This window comes from Oncorhynchus nerka, linkage group LG18 (genome assembly GCF_034236695.1).
Source record: "Oncorhynchus nerka isolate Pitt River linkage group LG18, Oner_Uvic_2.0, whole genome shotgun sequence".
Classification (NCBI taxonomy): Eukaryota; Metazoa; Chordata; class Actinopteri; order Salmoniformes; family Salmonidae; genus Oncorhynchus; species Oncorhynchus nerka.
Window position 1 is genome coordinate 49,365,997 of NC_088413.1, and position 23,190 is coordinate 49,389,186.

The following is a 23,190-nucleotide window of genomic DNA, read 5'->3' on the forward strand; positions in this document are numbered from 1 at the left end:
ACTTGAACCCGATCTAACATTTATGGAGAGACCTGAAAATAGCTGTGCAGCAACGGTCCCCTTCCAACCTGACAGAGCTTGAGGTGTGCCAGCTTGTAGCGTCATACCTAAGAAGACCTGAGACGTTAATCGCTGCCAAAGGTGCTTCAACAAAGTACTGAGGGTCTGAATAAAGTACAAAGTAAAGGGTCTGAATACTTATGTGATATTTCAGTTTGACATTTTTTTTATAACTTTGCAAACATTTCTAAAAAACGGTTTTTGCTTTGTCATTATGGGCTATTGTGTGTGGATTGAAGAGGGGGAAAAAACAATTTAAGCAATTTTAGAATAAGGCTGTAACGTCACAAAATGTGAAAAGAGTTAAGGGGTCTGAATACTTTCCGAATGCACTGTATTCCAGAGGAGGCTGGTGGTAGGAACTATAGGAGGACAGATTCTTTGTAATGGCTGGAATGGAATCAATGGAACGGTACCAAACACATCAAACATATGGAAACCACATGTTTTACTACTTTCCATGTATTCCATTCCAGTCATTGCAATGAGCCCATACTCCTATAGTTCCTCCCACCAGCCTCCTCTGTTGTGTACATATGTGTGTATATTCCCTGTGATTGCATAGAATGCTTCTTTAATCCTTTGTACTGTAACCGACAAGTTTGACAACATGCACCACTGTGTAAAAGAAACTGTTAATTTTTCAAGCCTCACACACAAGTCAAATTGAGTTTCAAACAGTAGTGTAAAATACTACTTAAGTATTTTTTGGGGTATCTGTACTTTATTATTTATATTTTTGACTACTTTTACTTTACTACATTCTAAAGAAAATATTGTACATTTTCCTCCCTACATTGTCCCTACATTTTCCCTGACCAAAAGTACTTGTTACATTTTGAATGCTTAGCAGGACCGAACATTTTTTATTTTTTATTTTACCTTTATTTTACTAGGCAAGTCAGTTAAGAACACATTCTTATTTTCAATGACGGCCTAGGAACAGTGGGTTAACTGCCAGTTCAGGGGCAGAACGACTGATTTGTACCTTGTCAGCTCGGGGATTCAAACTTGCAACCTTTCGGTTACTAGTCCAACGCTCTAACCACTAGGCTACCCTGCCGCCCCAAAATGGTCAAATTCACAAACTTATCAGAGAACACAGGTCATCCCTACTGCTGCTGGCCTGGCGGACTCACTTAACACAAATGCATCTTTTGTTAATAATGTCGGAGTGTGTTGGAGTGTGCCCTGGCTATCCATACATTTTTTTTTTAAGAAAATGGTGCCGTCTGCTTTACTTAATATAAGGAATTTTTAATTATTTATATTTTTACTTTTGATATTTAAGTATATTTGAGCAATTCCATTTACTTTTTATACTTTTAAGTATATTTAAAACCAAATACTTTTAGACTTTTACTCAAGTAGTATTTTTCTAGCTGACTTTCACTTTTACTTGAGTAAGTTTCTATGAGGGTACATATACTTTTACTCAAGTATGACAATTGAGGATTTTTTCCACCACTGGTTTCAAAGCTCCTGCTTGCAATATCTACCAGAGTGGGAGGTTCTTCAGTGATTCAATGTGGTCATATATTTCCCAGGAGACGACAGTCTCCACAATACTTTGCTAGCATCACCGATGTTGCCAAAACACCTGTCTACAGTGCAGGACGAACAAGTGAGACAAGTGACTAATTGATGTTGTGTGGTTAAGTGACCTGAAAGACAACATGTGTTTGAATGACTGAGAGGTAAGCTCTGTCTGTGGTCTTCAATGAAATTGAGAATGTGTTGTTACGGTTCAACTCAGTCTCGATAAGCACTCCAGTATGTATAGTCAGAGCACATACAGTACAGTTTGTCTGCCTATATAGTGTAGCTAAGGATAGTATCAACAAAACATCTCCAACAGAATAGTATATACCTTGTTGGTTCCCAGTCATTTTGTAGGAGGATGAGGGGCACAGTGAGGGCATGACATACTGTTAATATGCAGCATGGCTGATCCTCAGTCGAGAGAGAGAGAGAGAGAGAGAGAGAGAGAGAGAGAGAGAGAGAGAGAGAGAGATTAGAGTGAGAGAGGGATAGGGGGAAGATGGTAAAGCACAGGGGATTGTGTGCAAAGAGAAAAATGTGTGCAAATATCAAAAATGGAAAGTAGCACACACTCATATCCTCAGCTCCCATGGGGGGGGGGGGGGGGGGCTCTGTTCACCAGTGTCAATTTATTCAGACGTTGCTTCTGTTGCCTCAATTCATAAAGGAGATTGGTGCTGCAGAAATATAGTGAGAAAAGAAGAAGGAAGCATTGAGAAGACGCATCATCCACTTTAACCAAAACACACAACCAGAAACCAGACAGGCGACAGAAAAGAATCCTTGAATGTGGTGAACGTTGCTTTGTTGTAGCTACAATGAAATACCATAGGCATTATCAGATTGTATTCAAACAGAAAACAGTTGTCCAGTTGAGGGAACTATTTATAGGTTTTTACATGTATAATCCTGATTTAATCCTGATTTGAAGTTCAGTTTACTGGTTGGGATTCAAATGTGAACTAGCTGTGAAGAGAACAACGAATCCTGATATTGCCAACCACAGAAAGTTCACGTGGATCACGGCCAAGAGGTAAGGATCACACGGTAAGTACATAGGTCACACATTTAAAACTCTCACACTGACGTTAACCAACAGTCTGTTGTGAGATTGTTGTCAGTATGCGGTGCGGTTTGGTTAAATAAAGAGTTTAACCATAACTCTAATATCAGCTTGGTTAAGGAGATTGATTGAAAATACTCTGATTCTGGGTTAAATTTGAGGAGAAATATGAAGTGAAATGTGTATAAATGTAAACCGTTCACTGGGGACAGAAAGAAGCTTAAGGGAAAAGAACACAAAGGTTGATGAGAACAGGTGCTAAATATATACAGTATATTTTATATTGTCATACACCAGTCTTATCCTAACTTTTTATGGCAGTGTTACTGTTTAAGCAGGAACGTCATGTCCTGATGAAATGTATTTGATGATCCCCATTTCACACATTCCAATTAGATGGAATGTTTGAAATCACTTACGTTGTGTTTAGGGAAGATACGTTATGTTCAACTGCTAATAGTATTTTCATATCAAGTTGATGGCTGGCTGCATACGAATTGTGTCACGAATGACGAACTTCTGGCTTTTAAAACTGAAATAACAACATCAACATTTGTCTCTTCCTGGAGAACAGATCATGAAATTGACTCCTCTCCTGGTATGGTGAACTTTCCTCCTATCATTACCTAATCTCTAACATACAAACGTTTTGTATCACACTTCACCCAGTGTAAGATTCCCTCACCATGTCCCTTACGTATCCTCCTCCTGGGGATCTCTCCCATTCATCTCTTTCTTAACACACATCTCTTACCAACATTCTGTTCCCTTCTATCAACAGCCACTTGTTCAACCAATTATGAAAGCAATATGTCACTGATTGCTCAGTGCACCCTAGCCTCCCATATCTCTTTCAACCCCTGCACTGCCACACACACACACACACGCACACGCACACGCACACGCACACGCACACACACACGCACACACACACACACACACACATACAGAAACCTTGGCTTGACCCGAGGTGTGCCCTGTTGGCAATATCCAACTGTGTTTACATGGAAAGTTCAAGTTGAGGAGTCTAAATCTGTTGGAGCTGGGGGTTCGGTTGACGTTTGTTCGCTGGTTTAAACTCTAATGCCCAGCAGTTATCCTCACTGAAAAGCAATTGGAATTTCAGTTTACTTCCTAAATTGACTGAACTGAAATGGAATTGACGCCAACCCTGATGCTCACCAGTGTTTGAAGTCAGGAAGATACCATTTTAAGCCCCCTTGAAAGAGATCCTGGCGAGGGGTGTGACTTCTGATCTCTTAGTCAAGACATTAGGCTGACCTCATCACCTCTACCTCGACTAAGCTTCAGGATGCACCCTGACCCAATCCTCTTCAGTGGACCACGGTAGCTCACACAAAGGCCTTTAAATCTACAAGGGAGGGACACCCCTGTGTTATGGTATAGCAGTAATTCTTAGGTGACTTTATCAGAGTCACTCTCTAAGCAAACACTTACAGTACACTTAAGGGTAAAGGAAGTGAGATAAAGTAGATGGAAATGAATGAGACATACAGTCTGTAGTGTAGCTAGCTTATGTCAGTCTGAAAGGGGATATGCCTGGCTAATGAAAAGCTATGTAAAGGTGCTGTCTTTATCCACAGCCCAGCTGGGTTTTGTCTATCCCTCTATTAGCTCCCTTGACTTCCTCCACTCTCTGCACTTCGCAATAAAATAATTCCCTAGCTGCGTAATTCTTCGTCGTCTTCCATTCATCATTTAGGTTGCTAACCCTTGAAAATGCTAAAATAGTTGTCCAGTCAAACACATGATCAGTTCTGCAGCTAGCTAACTTCCAGGAACTTGGTTGTGATCTGTACATGTTTAAAGAAGGGAGGAATAGGCCCTATAGCCTTCAAGGTAGAATGAACACCAGCTGGTTAACTGCAATTTCAACACTTCACAGGGAGGTTCACAAGGGGCTTATCATATATTTACAGACTGACAATCCACAGTTATCAACCTTAAACTACATATTTACAACAATTAAAACAATTTGATGCCTTTCGGGAAAGACGGTTGATAAAATATTTTGAGATGTTTTGTCAGGTTCAAAGCTTCATCATATACTTTCACTGACAGGTACACTATATAAACAAAAGTATGTGGACACCCCTTTAAATTAGTGGATTCGGCTACTTCAGCCACACCTGTTGCTGACAGGTGTATAAAATCAATAACACCGCCATGCAATCTCCATAGACAAACATTAGCAGTAGAGTGGCCTTACTGAGGAGCTCAGTGACTTTCAACGTGGCACTGTCATAGGATGCCACCTTTCCAACAAGTCAGTTCGTCAAATTTCTTCCTGCTGGAGCTTCCCCGGTCAACTATAAGAGCTGTTATTGTGAAGTGGAACGTCTAGGAACAACAACGACTCAGCCGCGAAATAGTAGGCCACACAAGCTCACAGAACGGGACCACCGAGTTCTGAAGTGTGTAGCGCGTAAAAATTGTCTGTCCTCAGTTGCAACACTTACTACCGAGTTCCAAACTGCATCTGGAAGCAACGTCAGCACAAAAACTACTCATCGGGAGCTTCATGAAATGGGTTTCCATGGCCGAGCAGCTGCACACAAGCCTAAGATCACCATGTGCAATGCCAAGCGATGGCTGGAGTGGTGTAAAGCTCGCAGCCATTGGACACTGGAGCAGCATAAATGCATTCTCTGGAGTGATGAATCACGCTTCACCATCTGGCAATCAGACGGACAAGTATGGGTTGGATGGATGCCAGGAGAACGCTACCTGCCCGAATGCATAGTGTCGTTTTCATCGTGCGGGCTATGCCCCTTATTTCCAGTGAAGGGAAATCTTTACATACAATGACATTCTAGAAGATTCTGTACTTCCAACTTGGTGGCATCAGCTTTGGGAAGGCCCTTTCCTGTTTCTGCATGACAATGCCCCTGTGCACAAAGTGAGGTCCATACAGTTTGTTGAGATCAGTGTGGAAGAACTGGCCTGCACAGAGCCTGACCTCAACCCCATTGAACACCTATGGGATGAATTGGAACACCGACTGCAAACCAATCTTTATCGCCCAACATAAGTGCCCAACCTCACTAATGCTCTTCTGGCTGAATGGAAGCAAGTCCCCAAAGTAATGTTCCAACATCTAGTGGAAAGCCTTCACAGAAGAAGGCTGTTATAGAAGCAATGGGGGGGACCAACTCCCTATTAATGCACGTGATTTTGGAATGACATCTTCGACAAGCAAACTTTTGGTCATGTAGTGTATTTCCATTGTGGTGAGGGCCCTCGTGATTGGTGCCTACTCTGGATGAGAGAGGGATTTGTGAGAGGAGGAGGAGGAGCAGAGTCATAGGTCAATCTCCCAGCCACCAAAAGCCTCTTAGTTAAGTAAAAGCTGAGCCGCTGTAGCCGGTACAGTAACCGGATCACTGGGAACGTGGGCAAATGTGTGAAGGCAGCACAAGAAAATGAACACACTACAAGATTGAAATTAAGTTCCACTTACAACTAGAATATTGTCTAGTTGCATAAATGAAATTCTACTACGAACCTGCATATTTTCTTGCTCCATAGTTCCTCAGAGGGACTATATTTGTATTTTAAAAATCGACTCCAAAGCATTTCCATGTGCTAAAATGCCCTTCAACCGGTTATAAACAATCCTAAAGTACTTCAAAGAATTAGAGGGGAAAAATCTACTCAACATCCCTTGACAAAGTCCCCAGTTGTTCCGGAATTGGTATTGTCCTAATACTTACAAGCCAATTGTAGCACCCAGTTAACAATTTCACAGGATAGATAACTCCCGAAACATGATAAAATTACAGATTTTCAACAATGGCATGTAAGACATTTCTCTGCAGCAATTTCATGACAGCTGAAAGCCTAAAATGATGTTAATGTGTGCTCCACTCTGCCCTCTTCACTCACACAGAGATGTATAAAATGGAGCGTAACAATACAAAATGTCTCTAATGGCGTTCTGAAATAGCACAACATATTTATCTTTAAAAAGATATTTCATGTCAGATGTACTGCTCTGTTCAATCTCCATAGATGTCAAAGCCTTCAGAACGGCATCAGCATTCTCCATATGGGTTACCTACTACCAGAGTCAAGTGAATTTTCAAGAAATACCTAATAACCCCAAGTAGATGGAATGTATTAATGTGATAGAAGGACATTCTGCACCTGATCAATCATGTAGTTTGTGTAGAAGTATTGCTGTTTGTTACTCTACTAAAGAATAAACCATGAAGACAAAAAAAGGTTATTTGGCATATTCTTTATTCCTCATCTGTCAAGAACACTACCTGTACAAGCGACCTTTCGATAGAGGTCATACAAAGTCTACAATGCACATCATAATCACGAGGAAGGATAATGATACTGTGCATGTCCCAGACTGGTACATTGGCTCCTCACTCACTGCTCAACAATAAAACAAAGTCAAACATTGTATTGAAGAAAGGAATTTTACATAAGGTCAAACGAAAGTGAGTATCATTCCTAATTTTGGTTGCTTCACAAATAGTACCCTATTCCCTATACGGAGCACTATTTCTGACCAGGGCCTTTAGGGGAAAAAGGTGCCATTTGGGACACGTCTATCTGTTGAGAACATGTGTGGTGGTCTTCTCTACACAATGACTTTTCCATGACCTCAAAGGTGGACCCTGTTGAGTTTCCCTTTAAACACAGATTAGTCTGAAAACATACACACGTGGCTGAAGCTGTATATCTAATCACATCTGGTTCAGATAAAGATCCTTCCTGTTCTGTTCCCCGCTCCTCTCCTTTCCTCCTTCTAGCTGTGTGAACCACTGGGAAGCTTTGCCCCCAGTCAGAAGTGATAGCTCAATGCAGCCAGGAGGTTGACATATGAGAACATTCCAGGTTGCGCTGCACTGCAAGTGAAAGGAACAGATTAAGATAGTGAGATGACTATGGTGTGACTTGCTGTGCCGCAAGAGCCTCGTGTTTTCAGGGGGGAAATAATTGTACCACGGAGGGTGGAAGAATTATGTATTATAGTAGTACAATACGAAAACTTTTGTGTTTTTATCTTAGATCGTGACAGATAGGGAAAGGCTGCATGGTTGTCAAATGGAATCAAGGCCTCGGTGTTGATACAGGAATTAAGTTTTGACAGAGTTGGCCTGTAGTGTAGCTGAAGAGAGACATACTTTTATCACAGTATTGTGTTACTGCACAGCATGAACACACACGCACACATGCACGCACACACACACGCACACATGCACACACGCACGCACGCACACACACACACACGCGTACACACACACACACAAGCACACACGCACACACGCACGCACGCACGCACACACACACACGCACACACACACACGCACACATGCACACACACACGCACACACGCACACACGCACACACGTACACACGCACACACACACACAGGCCTACTGATAGACCAAGGAAATTCATGCTCTCCCTCTCCTCGCTGTATGGGATCTGAAATCAAATCACCATGGTGTTTGTCAGGGCTATTTGTACTCCAGCCAGACCAAGACAAATCATTGGGGTACTGAGTAGCCATGCGTATTGTAGAGACCTGTTTTCCCCTCTCTTTTCCCTCTCTTTTTTACGAGTCGTCAATCACGGAAGCAGCACAACTCTGTAAGTGTGGGGCTGCCAGCTACCACAACGGGCAAGAGCAGGTTGCCATGGCAGCCACAGTTGGAGGAAGGCTGTAGATTGGCAGGAAAAGCGTGTCAACAATTGCCCTGTTGCAGCGCGAGAGAGAGTGAGAGCGAGAGAGAGCGAGAGAGAGAGCTAGAGAGAGCGAGAGAGAGAGAGAGAGAGAGAGAGAGAGAGAGAGAGATGAGCCTCTTTCTAACCTAGCGCTCCATGCAGCCCCATGCTGTTTAATAATATCCATTTACTGCTCACAGATTGATCTGGAGATGTGGAGTAGAAAAAAACAACATTCTCCTTTCTCTTTCTCCGAGCTTCTCACAACAAATGTAACTGCTGCAATTTATGCACAAAGGCAGTCTCGTCTCAGATATAAAGGAGACTGCGGGCACCGGCATCGACGGCACTCAAAGGGTTGGTGGGAGGCTGGAGAAATGTTGCAGTGTTGAGTTTGAAAACAAATGAAGCAGCATCAAAGTAAACATCTCAACATTATGTTGGAGGCAAGGTAGTGAGAATAAATTAGAAGTATATGATTACTGTACAGTAATACACGGGCTTCCTATTATGGGCACCGTAGAAAATGGGCCTATATCTAAGTCTGACGCTAATAGGCCTTTATTGTCAGCAATAAAACACTAACACTCATGACCAGAGAGAGTAAATGAAATGGAGATTAGTATGCAAGTTTAATGAATGATTAAAAAGGAATTAGCATGAATAGTCTAACAACAATGCACACTTGGTCACGGCAGATTCAATATCACCGTAATCAATATATAATCAACCCATTGTCTATCCATCACATTATCCCAGCCTTTTACTAAGACAGATGGGAGAAATTTGTTTGTCAGAATATTCAGGTAATAATAATAACAGCGGCATTGTGTGACTCTAGTCCATGGTGCACAATTAAATTCAAATTGCTGGCAAGAAAAGAAAAACAGATCAGTGCTGAAATGTTGGAGCTAAAAAAACGGAAATGTCCCTATTGGAGAATAACAACTGAAATGTCCCTATTGGAGAATAACAACTGAAATGTCCCTATTGGAGAATAACAACTGAAATGTCCCTATTCGCAGCAATCATTCCAAATCTTTACACCTGATAACCAAAGTGGGTGGATTTTCTTTGTATGCAGACAAGTAGAGCTTATTTTCTGTACAACTCGCCTCTGTCTGGACACTCCCGCCTGAAACTGTGAATTTGCTGTCATCAGTCTAATCAGGATGCCATTGATTTTACTCTGCAGTAGTGCTGCTGTGGCTGACTAATAGCTAGCTGTCTGTGCTGCTGCCTGCTGCAATTGACCATTGTCACTGTCACAGTCAGCCTACAACCACGCTTTGCTGATGCACTCAGTCTCTATCTCTCCAAAACAAACAAAAAAGAAAAGAGAAAATATTTATTCACAGACTAAACAAAACAGGACTTTATTTGAGCATCATTACAAACCCCAGTTTGTGGTAAGTATATCATTAAAAACTGTGATACTGTAAATAAATACATGCATAGATTTCCCAGGTCTTCCTTCCTTCACGATGATGACACAGAGGTGATCAATGAATGAAAAGTGGTTGGTGGTTGGCGTGGAGCCCATGCGACTGGGTGGGTGGATGAGCAGGGAGAATCATGGCTGGCGCTGGCTCTGCTTTGTGATGAGGAATTGATCTGGTGTAAAAGCCCCGTGAGAGGCTCAGAGGTCTCCCACCAGCCAGAGACCTGCCAGCGCTCAGCAGGGCTGCTGTTTGTTTGTTCAACTCCCACCATTCCAAGTAGATAATTGGCCTGTAAAATTGGTGGCAGGGGCATCCCAGGTTCCATGTTCAACTCAGCTGGTGGGGTCTACATCCCTTTTGATTTTCACAAATTTCAGAAACCTTCACAGCGAGACCACCAACCCTAAAAAAAAAAATGTTTCTGTTGTTGCGTTTTCAGGTGGCAGTACCTGGCAGTACCTGGGGAGCAAGGGAGATGGGGGAGATGGAGGGGACTCCAGAAAAGCTCATTATTGACAAGAAAGTAACATTGGGAGCTGTACTGGAGGACTGGCAGACATGACAACAGTGACAAGGCTTAATGTGTTGCACTGGGTATTGGGGAAAACAGCAAATGTCATCCCATGTGAATTTGATCATCCTCTACACAACATGTTCACTAATTTCACAATCAGCTATGAGTTGTTGTGAGCTGCAGCTGGGGGTCTCATCCTTGGACTATTACCACCTGGCCTCGTTGTATTCTGCCTTACTGATATGAAGTAGTAGTAATGCATCATTTGCATTACAGTTGAAATAATCCACCATGGAATAAATACTGAAACAAACATGACAACATTAAAGAAACATAGCACATGTATTTAGGTCAAACACGTTTGAGAAAACAAACACAAAATTAAATTACCCCAAAAGGAGTGTTTGGATTCACCCACTGTAAATAAAATAAAAAAGAGAAGAAGGTGTATTAAATGTTTATTGAATCTGTTATCAACATTCAAAATGAGACAGTCCTGGCAAGGTGTCAAAAGGCACAGAGCAAGACAAAAAAAAGCAGAGGGGATTTTTGACCCTAAAAAAACACAGACAGATCCATCTGGAACAAAGGGCTGGAACCTGAATCCGCACAAACTTCAACTCCACAGACCCACCTTGACCTTAGGAAAAGATTGTATGCAAAATGTTAACTACAATACCAGCAACACTGTTCATAATCAAGTGTTTGTCAATGTTTATTCCCCTTAGTCCTCTGAACATGTTTGGAAAGGTCTCAGACAGCTCAAACCACTGTTCGGGGATCCCAGGGGCTGAGAGCTTTTAAGCACACAGAGGAGTCTGTTTATAGCCACAGTCTCTTTTCTGTCAGCAAACTTGAGGAAAAGTTGGGGAAACACAGCTAGTAACCCAGGAGCTCCATGCGATGTCTCCGAGGGGTTACATCATCATCTAAATACCATATAGTGACATCACATATGTTTGAAGCTCTGTATGCAACATGGTATCATTAGAAAACGTACAAATTCTAATAGCTACTCATTTTATTACTGTCAGAAGCTGGCATATTGTTATTGATGTGCAATTATTTATAGAAGCTGACGTATAATGTTAATGAATGTAAATAATAGATAGCTTCTTGAATCAAAAATGAAACAGAATAGAGAAATCATCTGTAAGTCACATTAAACAATCACGCGTTTCATTATGTATCCATAATATTCCTTTAAATATGAATATAAATGGCACCTACGAAAATACACGTTCGCACTCTCACATTTGCTGAATATTAGATCAGCTTGTCTTCGGAAGCAGGAAATTCCTTTATTCTCAAACACATCTCCACTTTGTAGAACGCTTCTTTTGTTTTCTTTTTTTTGCAGACAGCAATTTAATCAAACTGTGACTTCGTGCCCCACTATTTGCAAATTATATAGCACCTCTAAAACATAAAGGCAAAACATTTCACAAACAAGTTACATGGACCTTGATTACAACAGTAAACATTCTCAGCATGGGTGAGCAACACATCATGGGGCGGATGCAGTCTACTGCTGCTCCCACTGCTAGAGAGGCTGGGAGGAAGACAATAACAAACCTAAGGAGTTGTATTGGCTCTGCACTAGACTACTGTCAAAACCATAAAACCTCCTTTGATTGTTTTGGAAGGGGAGAGGTAAATAGAATCACAGGATGATGATGTTGATGTTTAAAGTGACTTTGAATTGCAGTGTTTTGTAAAGGGCAGTACAGTAGCACATCCAGCAGCACAATGTTGGTGGATGAATGGTAATTCAAATTGGCAAGACATTATTTGAAGAATTAGGTGAAGTTTTTTTTTTTTTCAACGACAAAAAGAGATTGTCATGTTTAGAGATGGTTATCTTTATTTTTATGGGAATCATGGCTGGAAGGACCCAACTGATAACCTAGCTCTGTTGTTATTGTTGTCAAGGTAACATTAGTGTATGTTTAGGATACCCTCAGGAGCCTCATGTGTGTAAAGTTACCAAAACTAACAGACCTGCACATCTGTGGATTTCTTGTCGTTTTCCCAACAGTGCAGATCTAGTTAGCGACTAGCCTGACTGACAGGGGAGAAGGTAACATTAAAACAAAGCTCAGGGGGATGGCATTGTTAGAGCACAGGGCCACTATTCTGTTTAAATAGAAGAAGAAAATACCACCCATATAAGGCATTCTAACAGTATACTGATGGCATACAAACCTACTTGTCATTTGCAGAGAATGTATTAATGTTGTTAACGGACATGCATTATGGATAGCAGCAGGAAACATTTTTACCACTAATATTGGCAAAACATGTCTCACCAGATTGGACTGTCAGAGAGATGCAGTGGATGCCAAAATATTCTTATGCCCAAGACAACATATAAGGCAGACTACAAACCGGGCATACATACTCTCAATAGGACAGAAGCTGTACATTTGGGGATTCAGTGTACAGTCATCTTCAAATATATTGGAACCCTTGATAAAGATGAGCAAAAAAGACTGTATAAAATAAATAATACAAATACCACGCTATATCATATGCAACAACAAAACATAACAATTATATCCTTTTATACTAATAAAATAGCTCAGAGAAATATATTTTATTTAACAAGTACAACAACAACAAAAAATCTGAATTATTGGGAACTCCAAATACTTAATAAAATCTGACAAAATTATATGAGCATTTAACATTCTACTTTGTAAAAAATGTATCTCAGCTTAGGGAACTGTCTTGTGGACTTCCATGGTGTCCTGTTTCACAGGGGTATAAAAATGAGGTAACATTCATGTAAAATCCCTTTGTCATCCATCACCATGGGGAAAGGCAAAGAACTCACAAATAAAAAGAGACAAATGGTTGTTGACGTTCATAAATCAGACAATGGGTACAAAAAAAACGATTGAAAAAAAACAAATATGCACTTACCACTATTCAGGCAACAATTAAGACGTTTAAAACCGGTATTGGACGCAAGTGTATCTAGTCCCCACGCATAGTGAGGATGGTTGTTTCAAGATGCAAAGAAAAGTCCAAGGGCCACAGTGAGAGAATTACAGAACTTGGTCGTATCTTGGGGTCATCTTGGTTGCCATAAAAAAAAAGCCTTTAATTGAGAGCAACAAACAAATATAAAAGACTGGAGTTTGCTAAATGGCATTGGCAGGTTGTATTGGAACTGGGTGCTATAGTCAGATGAGACAAAAATAGAGCTATTTGGCCACGTACACCAGCGGTGGGTTTGGCCTCAAAAGAAGCATGAATATACAGAATAGAACCTCATACCTACTATGCAATATGGTGGTGGATCTTTGATGTTATGGGGCTGATTTGCTTCCACTGGCCCTGCGGCCCTTGTTAAGGTCAACGGCATCATGAACTCAACCAAGTACCAGGACAGGGTAGCCTAGTGGTTAGAGCGTTGGACTAGTAACCGGAAGGTTGCGAGTTCAAACCCCCGAGCTGACAAGGTACAAATCTGTTGTTCTGCCCCTGAACAGGCAGTTAACCCACTGTTCCCAGGCCGTCATTGAAAATAAGAATGTGTTCTTAACTGACTTGCCTGGTTAAATAAAGGTAAAAAAAAGTACCAGGACTATTTAGCCAAAACCTGGTTGCTTTTGCCAGGAGGCTGAAACTTGGCTGCAAGTGGATCTTCTTTAGGGGTGCCAACAAGCAACAAAATCCACAAAGAAATGGTTAATTGACCACAAAATCAACATTTTGCAATGGCCATCTCTGGACTTGAACACCATTGAAAACTAGTGATTTGAATTGAAGAGGGCATGAGTGCAGACAAAGGATATTAAGGATCTGGAAAGATGGAGGAATGGTCTAAGATCTCTCCCAGTGTGTTTTTAAATCTCATAAAACATTTTGGGAAAAGGTTAAATGCAGTAATCCTAGATAGGGGCGGGTGCTGGAGTATTGAAACAGTGTGCCTATATGTTTGTTGTTGTATTACTTGTTAAAATAAAATAATAAAAATTTCAGTTGACGTTTTTATTTCATACAGTGTTTTTTCATCCAAAACAAAAGTCCTAATGATGTTAACAATGACATAGATGTTCTATGAAGTGACTTGTTTTGATTATAGCCTACATCCCAAATGTACAGACAATTATACCATATTCTTTGCATAATTGCTTGTTTATTGTTTGTATAAGTGCATGTATTACTTTAATGCTTTTAATTGAACATGAAATCCAAAATATATCTCTCTCAAGCACGCACTCAGTCAGGCAGGGAGGGATGAGTAGTGAAAACTATGCTGAGAGTCACGGGCTCATGCACAGACTATTAGAGCGCCAGGGGCTCAGGTCAGGAAGAGGGCACCCCAAACACCCCTGTTTCCACATAACACAACTTATGCCCATGCACAGCACAGCAGCCCCTTACACGCACTTACACGTACACACTCCCACTATAACTCTACCCAGAGTGCATACTACTTAATCAAGATGCAGCCATCAGTATACTTCATGCCGTGTATTGATGAGAATATTAATTACGGTTCAAATCCACTTACGAAATAATAATTTAGTGTGTTTGGTGGAGAGGGTTTTCCCTCATTCCCTCACCATTGGCACTAATAGGCTACATGTGATATCCACTTTACCGATCTATAATGCTGGCTTATAGATCACCAGAGCACGCAATGACCCAACCTGTTAAAACACAGCAGCTAAAGAAGTTAGCCCGCTATTACTCCGGTGTGGGAGTGCAAAATGTCAGCAGGATATGCCAGGTCTGCATAACACAGGGGTTAATTCAATCTGTCATGCAATTACAACGTTTGTCATAACGCTGAAATTAAAATAGAAATCGAGATTTTTTGACTCCCCGCATCATGTTGTTGGAGTGGGTCTTTGAGTCCGAGCGTAATGATGCGTAAGAGAGTGGATATCCGCATTTCAATTTATAGACGTGATTTCTGTAATGGCTTCAGGTGGGAATGCGATCTCCCAATATATTTTATGATTTTTTTTGAAAGTATAGACTCATATTTGAGACTAGAGACTCACATGTATCGTCTTGGTAGGCCTATACTACCAAGAGGCATGTCTCCTCATAAAAACGCACTATCGACCGTTTTTGATCATCTTTCAATCTCTAACGGTTTGGAAACGCAATATCCTTGCTTTATGGAGCATCGCTGACTGTTGGTTATTTATTTAAAGATGAAATTCAGAACAAACACTCCACCACAACACATAACACTGTCATATTGTAACTGGTTTAAAGGAGTGGTCAATGGTGAATGGAGGGATCTGCGCGCCACTACTGGGGCTGAATAGTCATACAAGCCCCAGAAACTAATCTTGATATGTTTAACAAGCAGCTCAAGGAGAAGGGTGATAAATAATAAACGACCCCTTTAGTGGATCCAATTTATGAAACATTAACTGGAGGCCATAATGGAGTAGTTAGTTGTATCTCACGTTGGATGTTATTGGACACTAATTCGGCTGAATGAAAACTTTTATGCCCAACCTGATTCGAAATTCAACGAAGAGTAATTTTCTGTTCCGGTCTATGAGTGGGTGAGGCTGGCGAGAGAAAAGACGAGAGAGAGAGAGAGAGAGAGAGAGAGAGAAGGAGAGCGAGCGAGAGATAGAGCGAGGGGGGGGGGGGGGGGGTTCTTGACTTTCAACCACCGGAGCTCCACGGGAGATGGGGATGTCCAGGTACAACACGGTGTTTATGTACTCCCAAAAGTGTATCAAAGCTCAGATCCATGGAAATAAAAGAAAAGTCAAACAAAACAAGCATTAGACTGCATAAAATAAAGTATGAACAAGGCAAACAGGTGAGTCTTTGTTTAGGCGGTTGAGGTAGATCGATATCTCGACTTGCAAGCCCGGAATCTTGCCCGTTTTCCTCCAGCACTCTCCAGATCAGCTTACGGCTTGTAGACAGACTGTCGCCTACACCTCACTGACAGACAACCTACCTCACCCCTAAAAGACGGGATAAAAAAAAAATCTTCATTCTTTTTTCAGGGGTCAAACGAAAAGTGGGTGAGAAGCAGAGAACTGAGTCCAATGTGTGAAAAATATTTTAGAACTTAATACAGCAGCAATCTAATTATGTTTGTTTGCGGATTTAATCCCTGCCATTACGCGCAGACTGTTTTGTCATCGGAGAATAATCCATTCCACTATCTCTCTACACGCAACAAGGGAGGAAATTAGGCAGTGCTGAACATGTGGAAGGGATATGAATAATTGTATGCAATCTAATTTCCAACTAATTAGCACAAGCGATCTGAACAAAAAATGTGCGAACGCTAGGGCCTATATTTGAATTCCTGTAGATTCATATGACATTGTTTAAATGTCCAACAAAATCATGGAAGTGTTTAACAAATTACATCTATTTGAACACACATACAAGAGGAAATTCAACCGAATGTATTGATTTTTCTTAAATATCGATAATGAAGAGCAAAAATCTTTTCTCACATCCTGTCTTGATATCAATTCGAAATGTATTGTAGCTCATAGAGAATGCATCAAAGCGCCAGTCCCTCGAATATAGGCCATGAAGTAGCCTAGTCGTTATAATGGGCCAGTGGCAATAGATATAGTAGGTTTAATAGTCATCTTAATAGCCATCTTGTATATATATATATATATAACGCTGTCATATATATATGTGTGTGTGTGTGTGAGATATATCAAACGTTTTTACTTTAAAGAAAAAAAAATTGAGACACTTTCAAACTTGAATGGTTTTAGCTAGCCTGTTCAGCAGTAGAGACCGACACCCGCTACCCCATTAAAGGTGCAGTCAGTAGGCTATGATTTTCACACAAGACCTATGGATCTAATGGTTCAAAATACCGTAATAAAAAAACGAGAAATATGTTTATTAAACCTTTTTACTGTATGAAATAAAATATTTGTTCAAAGTAGGCCTATAAAGCCGGCTGCAGACCTACCCTTCAGAAGCATCTTCACCAATTGGACCTCTTGTTCTCGGAAGCTGAGGAGGTTAGTAGTAGTAGTTGTATTGTGTAAAGGTGTGGTTGTACTGAGCTCATTCAGGCATTTATAACAATGCATATATAGACAGAAATGTCCGTAAATTGTAGGCATATCAACTATCCGGTGGTTGGGGTAGCATATGAACCGGTTTAGTTGCTATTCGTTTCCAAATATCATCTTACAACGCATGAGGAACCGAAACCAGACAAAACGTGCGAGTGCTTCAGTCACAACTTCTGTCAAGATACTACTACTGTATACTATTACACGTATAGGGCTAGTCTACTACCAGTACCACTAGGAATATGTATACTATTACACTACTACTAGGCCTAATAATAATAATCATCATCATGTGCTATATTATTAGATTGTTTTAAATATTAATTTAAAAAGTCTACAGAGTATAAATAAACATGGCATGGCAAATCATTCTCTCTCACGGAAGTTGACAAAACGAACATATAAAATATACACAACTAAAGTTAAGATATTGAAATTAAAACTACAAATTGAATTATAAAGTGAATATATTTCATACTATCGCTATTACTATGCCTCTAATAAATCGACGATATCTTTCATGTTTTTTTCTGTAGCCTATATTCTTGGAAACATCCATGCTAACCACAACGCTTTGCGGCTCTGAGTGTATAGATGTAGTTTGATACATGAAACCATCAGAGGTGTGAATCCAAGCCATCGCTTGAATATGCTACACTTCTGATGGTTAGGCTATATACCCAGGTGTCTTCAAAGGAAATGTATGTGTGAACGCGTAGCCTATTGCACGGGTTAAACAAAAATAATAGTTACATTTAGCGAGAAGAGAAATGGCCCACTATCAACATTAGTATTATATTTAGTAGTGAAGTAATAACAATACAATACCGCAAAATAAAATGAAACAATATCCCAATAATAACAAATATTTGATTATTTAAAAAATATTCTGTCCTTATCATTGATCATTCCAAAAGCTATTACAATTATGATGATTATTATTATACACAATCATCACCTGGTTGCCTTCACCCAGGTGGTGCCCCCTTCTGTGACCACGTTCAACAGACAAATGTTGGTTTTAACCATGCCGTATATGTAGAAAGAAAACTCTGAAATAGTCTTTGGGCCTCTATTGAATGAATACCACTCTGCGGGATTATGTCAAAGGACAAGCTTTGCCAAGTTGTAAAAATAACAGTTCTCCAAAATCGCTCTCATGCTTCGTATGCTTAATTGTTCTTAAAATCTGTCCATCATTGTATTCGCTGTCAGTTAGACGAGCACCAATGTTTCAGACTATGGTTAGAATTTGGTCGCACTGCTAAAAATGTTTAGGTTTAGTCTATTGTATATGCCTGGGTATAGGGCAGCGTTATAAACAAAAGCAACAACGGACGTTAGTATAGCTTAATATATAAAAGTTGCGATGATGCACCTCCTACGCCAAATTTAAGCTAAACAATCAACTTTGAGCACCAGGTCAGCAACATGCGCATGAGTGTGACAAGTTGCCTCAGGTGAGCGCCCGGCGTGATCAATCAAAGGACATAATAATGTCTCAATATCGACAATAAGTACGCTTCCAACAGTCTTCAACCGTGAATCAACTTGAAGTAAATTCGTCTAAAGACCTACACATTTTTATTCCTTTCTTATTTATTTTTTCTCATGTTTCCATTTTATTTGTCTGATTATTTTGATATTGAATAGGCTACTGCATTGTTGGGAAAGGCTTGCAAGTTACGCATTTCACTCTACTTGTGCATGTGACAAATACAACTTGAATCTTACCATAAAATCAGGAATGTTGGTACTCTGTAGGCTTATGAATCTGTCAAGTAGGCCCTAGTCTAAACGTGAAGCTTGATCGAGGATACATATAGCCTAGCCAAAACACGAACCCTCCCATTGTTCTAATTTCCACAAGGCAGAAGCGAAGCAATCATTCATTGTTTGTGGATGAATCTGCTTTGTTGACAAATTCATAAAACTGGGTTGTATGCAACAGCATTATGTTCCCCAACATGTGCATACCAATACAGTGTGCACAAACATATTGGTCACAGGATACTAACCTACCCGCGGCGATCACACACACGAAGTTTTGCCACTTTCTGTCACCGTCACCTATCAATATCCCTAATAATGTTTCGCATGATTGTAGGCATCTGCAGTTATATAGGCCTATAGCTAAAACTTTAATATTTGCTCGAGGCAGATAATAAGAGCCGTCTATAATAATACAAATATTAGCAATTGAGATATGCTATGCCAGCATTTCACTGGTCAATTACACAAGCAGATAATTACTTTGCAAAACCACACACACACACACACACACGATCCTTTATTTAGTCAACTTTATGGAATAAGTTCCAGCGCAATTTATGTATTTTGATGTAACCTATAACTAACTTGTAGCCTGCGGGAACAAAAGGATATCACAAGTTTTTTTCGTTAATTATTATTGAGTGAATATGCAAGATGAAGAGTTCATCTTTATACAAAAAAAAGCTATACGAAAACAAGTTTTTTTTAATGCAGAGATGCACTCTCAAAGCACACTCGAATAATGGTATCCTAATTAAATGCATTATAAAATCTAAATCGGGCCAGTAGCCCTTTGACGAGGCCAGCTATTTGTTTTGTATCGATAGGTTATTGAAAGAAAGTGTTCGAGCATGAATAGGGCTACAAATAACAATAAATAGAGATCATATCGGTTGAAGAAATAGTTGTTATTTCATACGATTGGAGCCCCGTGTAGGATCTGTAGTTTTACGGAAAGAATACGTCAATTGAAATGACACAATCGGATTTCGTCAGGGTACGGGGGCTGTTTGTTTAACCCGACACCTCCGTGCACAAAGTCGCACGCTTTACACACTCATTAAAACGATTATTCACGATCTGTCGAATGTTTTCTACTTCGTTCACACGAACCTCTAGCCAAGCAATACAGTCAGAGACTACAACAAATATTTTATTATTGCTTGTGTGGCTAGTTGTTTGATGGAAGCCTGTTGCTTCTCACAAGCTGGGGACAAGTTTGCCAGACTACCGCAAAAAATAAGTGCCTTGTTGAACCAGCTTTCCGCAACATTTAATCACACTGGTGTGGTGTGGGCCTTGGCATGACATGCTTGAACAAACTAACCGCGACCTGTACACCCCCCCCCCCCCACACACACACACACACAAACAATAATACTATTACAACTAATTACTTCATCAATGTGTTGTAAATATGTTACAGGTCTACATATAATGGACAGATGTTTACTTAATATTGAGACATTTTACATCAACGTCTCTGACCAGCACCTTACTACTTTGTTTATTACTGGGAGGGAATCATAAATAACTGAAAATATCTTTGCCTGCACTTTTTCCAGCCTTGCTCTTCCCTATCATAACCCTAACGCTTCTCTCCACATCACAGCACGCATTGTTAGCCATGCAGGGTTAAGGTGGCTATCAAAAAAGACACCCAGAGCATGATATATTATATCTGCTCTAGCCTTCGAAAAGATTCTAGCGCCCTCAATCTGCGAGTCGTAGACCTACACCGTATTCTAGACAATGGCCAATGCGAGCTTTCCTCTCACACACAGACAATGAATTAATTCAATTAAAGTAAGTATTATTATTATTATTGCTGCTGACGCAGCAGCACCAATGGCTGTTGTTGCTCTTGTTGTTCATGTTGATGACGTTAATGTTTGTGGTCAGAGAGTTGGGTGTCTGTTTAGGCCCGTGCGCGCTGAGCCTCGGGATTGCTCCTCTACGTGTATACTGAAGCCGGTTAGGATCAAGTATGTGAACTGCACGTGCCCTGCCACACAGCTGTTAGTTACATGCAGTAAAACAGGATTTGGTGCATGCAGCGTCTTATTGGACAACAAATAGACATGATATGCCCGCTATACCCATCAGTGCGTAAACGTGCGTATAAATGCCCAGTCAATTGTTATCATTACGTGACTGCGTCAACATTTATTCGTAAATATGTATATTTGTTAACTACCTTAAGCGGCGGGTTTCTATGTCTTGAGGTCCATGTCATTCCGTGTGATATGGCGTTATTCTAAAATCAGTGGTATCATTAATTTGAAGAAAAACATGTGTGTTTGTCGTAGGCTGTTTAGTTGATTGTGCATAGGCCAATGTGGGTTACTTCAAAATGTTTATTTTGTCTAACACGGCCTAAAGGTCGAGATTTTGGTCTAGATATGTAATCGATTTGGTCACTTCCGGTGGTAATATGCTTTGTAGTAGACCTAGGCCTCTTCAGTAGCCGGTGGCTGGGTTGAACCATAGCCTATATATATATAGATTACAAGGCAGGAGGATGTCCTCAAATCGCTATGCTATCGCTATGAGGTACAACCACGCCCTTACCCAATCCCTTGAAGTTCTTCACTTTAAAAATAGCTACTATTTTGCTGACAGACAGTAACCTATAGCCTATATTTCCGCCTTGATTAGCTGTTACATCATCCACACAGTACAGCATAAAGCAACCCAGTCATAAAAGACCAACGCTTGGCACGCAATCCTTCAGTTGATGCTTTGTTCTAAATATAATACATAAATATGAGTCCTCTGTGGTTCAGGTATATTGATTACTAATTGTTGTGGCTGAAACTCAGGCAGGGGCAAGCGAAAAACTCGCATATTGATATGTAAACAAATACTGTACTCTACTGACTAGCCGAGCTAAATAAAGGTTAAATACAAAATAATAATCCTAGTGATAATCATAAGCATAAAAATCATATTAAATTTAAACCTAACAAGTATAATTTTGCCAGTTGCAATTTATTTTATTCTAAATATTCCCTGTGGGCATAGCCTAAACTTGAAATAAGAATATTAACAGAATTCGCTGTTTTAAATGTCTTATTAATCTACGAATACATCTAAATACTATTTTAGAAATGGGTGAGAAACGACATTTTCTGCTTCAAATGTATCATTATTTCTAGTAGCACCTATATATTTCCGTAGTTTAGGAAGATATATTTCTTCAAGATTTAACCCTACCTCATTCGGTCTTTGTCTTTTGAGTGGTCACCCCATTTAACATCTGAACGATAACATCTAGCGAGGAGATATTGAGTTGCACTAGTCCATTGTGAAAAGCAGTAAGGTTATTGCATTACATTCAGACTCATTTAACACGATGGTCTTTAGGAAATGAACAAATTACTGACCGCACAGTATTGAAAGTTATACGCTTATGTTGTGTTTCATATGCATTAGGCCTTACTATCATTTGGAATTTTAAAAAACAAAAACAAAGAAACCAGGAAGTGGAAAGTATTCCACAGGTCGTAGTAGACATGTCATGCATTTCCTTATTATTTATGTAGGCTACATTAAAACACAGTGCCTCTAGGAAACCATGTATGACCTGGTCTGCATTGCAATCCATAACACTTCACTTTTAAACAAGTCATGCCCCCGAAGCTAATACATCATTACTCATCAAATAGAAGATATGAGATGGGAGGAGGCCAAATACAAGACCACACAAACAACAGCGGTTAAAGCGTTCAAACCGTATCCAAAACCTTAAGCAGCCTGCACGAGACCATGATTAGTCTCGGCATTATGCAGGCCTACAACTAGATGTGTCAACTTTTACGCATCACTTTAGAACACTATTTGTCATTTGTGGTTGTAGTTTATTTAACATGGGTAGGACTGGTTTGTTTTTAACTAACAAATATTAAGTACCAAGTGGTCAAAATAAGGGAGGCAAAGGAAGCTGAAACATTTCTGTGCCAGTTGGTTCTCAAAGCCAAAAGCTGAACGAAAAAGGCCTAGGTCCTATACCCGCACAATGTTGCCTGCGCAGCCATCCAA